The sequence below is a fragment of the Chiloscyllium punctatum genome, unplaced genomic scaffold (genome assembly GCF_047496795.1).
Source record: "Chiloscyllium punctatum isolate Juve2018m unplaced genomic scaffold, sChiPun1.3 scaffold_150, whole genome shotgun sequence".
NCBI classification, from domain to species: domain Eukaryota; kingdom Metazoa; phylum Chordata; class Chondrichthyes; order Orectolobiformes; family Hemiscylliidae; genus Chiloscyllium; species Chiloscyllium punctatum.
In genome coordinates, this window is record NW_027309884.1 from 201,852 (window position 1) to 204,375 (window position 2,524).

The window sequence follows — 2,524 nt, forward strand, 5'->3', positions numbered from 1 at the left end:
GTTTAATGGTTTGGAGATCAGAGTTGACATAATACAAGATGGATGGATTAGTCTAAGGATTTCCGTTCAGAACAGTCGCCTAATATTTCCAGGCAGTGATAGTACTCGATCAGAATTAGAACCCGTTTCAATTGTTTGCCTTGATTTGCCTTGTGGAGAGGCAGGAATTGTTACCATTAACAGCTCAGTTTGTTTATACCAGAGAATGGAACAGCACAAACTCCAGGCAATTGCATATATCAAGTTAAAAATCACACAACACCAGGTTATAGTCCAACAGAATTAAACCTGTCGGACTATAACCTGGTGTTGTGTGATTTTTAACTTTGTACACCCCAGTCCGACACCAGCATCTCCAAATCATGGCATAAATACATGATGGCGGGGAGTTGAGGTTAATTATTTTTGAACGAATGTCACATTTCATCAAGGTAAGTAGGTAAATCCCTACCATCTTCATTCAGTAGTTACTATTGGCTGTGCACTGCCTGAGGGGCCACTGGAGCCGGATTCAATCATCGGGAAAAGCATGGGGAGTGGGACTAGGGAAGGAGCCCATACAGAGTGACAGCTGACGCAGACAATGAGAGGCTGCAGTACATCCCCCTGTGCTGCACCATTCCCTGTGTCCAGCTCTGTTCCAGTGGGTTGCTGCAATCTCATTGATACTCTGTCAGAGACACACTACCGGCTTGTTAGTGACGTACACTCGGCCCCAGCGTAGCTGATTGGTACATTGCTGGTTATTTACATTCACTATCAAACAGTTTCATAGAAAAGATTAAATGAATTCACCTGGACAAACGGATCGTTTACTCTGGTCAGAAGATCTGGAAATGACTAGGCAGCAATGAAACTGTCAGCCGTGAGCTATAGGTCTTTGTTCACAGTCAGGCTGATGGTAAATGTAGGAAGCGGCTGGGTCCTAAGGTAGTCAGGCAGACGACAAGTATCGCTTCTCAGCCTTTTGGCTAAGATCATGTGTAGTTCTGTTCTTGTCAGTTTTAATATCTGATAAGTCCCTGATTTAGGGACTGAATATTAATCTGATTTTTGCAGGACGAAGTTGTGTCAGGAGCTTGCTCCGATAACTTCACGCATCATCCCAGTATTGCAGTGTTTCGGGGAATGGTGCACGTCCCCACTAAAAAAGGCGAACAGTAGATTTATTTTTTATATGTTGTATTCTTTATGATCCGAATGCGGAAAGCTTTCGGTTAGTCAAGTCAGACTTGCCTTCGTGCTAATCAGCTTGTTCTACCATCCGATTCGTTTGAGTCTTTCTGCGTGTTATGTTCAGCACTTACTCTTAATGTTGTCACTTCATCCCCGGTACATGCTGCCTCTTCCCACCAACTCCAATTCCCAACAACAGAAGTTTTACAAAGTTACCCACCAGCTCTACCTAATGGCAAACGGCATTTCAGAAAACAAAAGGGAGAACATGAAGCTATTGAAGTAATCAACAGTTCGGATTTTGATGATGATGAGAGTCACTTTGATGTATTAAATGAGAGATTTTAAGAACAATGTGAAGCAAAGATCTGATGTATTTAAGGCACAGAGTCAGAGAGATGTGCAGCACAGAAAAAGATCCTTCAGCCCAACTCGTCCATGGCAACCAGATATCCTAACCTAATTTCGTCCCATTTGCCAGCATTGGTCCATATCCTTCTAAATCCTTCCTGTTCATATATCCAACCAGATGCCCTTTAAATGCTGTAATTTAGTTTAATTTAATTTAAATGCCTCCACCACTTCCTCTGGCATCTCATTCTATACATGCACCACCCTCTGCATGAAAAAGTTGCCCCTTACATCCTGTTGATTTTTTTCTGCCCTCTCATGCTGAACCTATGCCCTCTAGTTCTGGACCCCCCACCGCAGGGAAAAGAACTGCTGACCTCTACATTGGACAGAGCGACTGCTGCTCTCTATATGATACACAGGGACAGCTGTTGTCCATATTATACACAGGTACTGCTGTTCTCCAGATAAGACACAGGAACTGCTGTTCTCTTTCTTATACACAGGTACTGCTGTTCTCTATATTCTACACATGCACTGATAATAGACAGAGGGATTGCTATTCTCTGTATTATACATAGGGACTCATGTTCTCTATATTAGACACAGGGATTCATGTTCTCTGCATTATACAATGTGACTGCTGTTCTCTGTTTTCACAGGGACTGTTGTTCTCTATGCTATACCCTGCTATTCTCAGGAACTATAGACCGGTGAGCCTGACATCAGTTGTGGGCAAGTTATTGGAGGGATCCTGAGGGATAGGATTTACACACATCCGGTTAAGCAAGGGCTGGTTAGGGATAGTCAATGTGGCTTTGTGCATGGGAAATCATGTCTCACAAGCTGGATTGAGTATTTTGAAGAATCACCAAAGAGGATTGATGAAGGCTTTGACAAGCTCCCTCATGGTGGCCTGGTTAGCAAAATTAGGTCACATGGAATACAGGGAAATCTAGCCATTTTGATACACAACTGGCTTGAAATTAGAAGACAG

At 43.0% G+C, this 2,524-nt stretch overlaps 1 non-coding gene across 1 annotated transcript; it reads left to right on the forward strand.

Annotated features, from left to right (window-relative positions):
* The first annotated feature begins 951 nt into the window (after window positions 1-951).
* Window positions 952-1,142, forward strand: LOC140471671 (U2 spliceosomal RNA). The gene has a single exon (XR_011957157.1). It is a non-coding gene; the product is annotated as a U2 spliceosomal RNA (small nuclear RNA).
* Window positions 1,143-2,524: the final 1,382 nt, after the last annotated feature.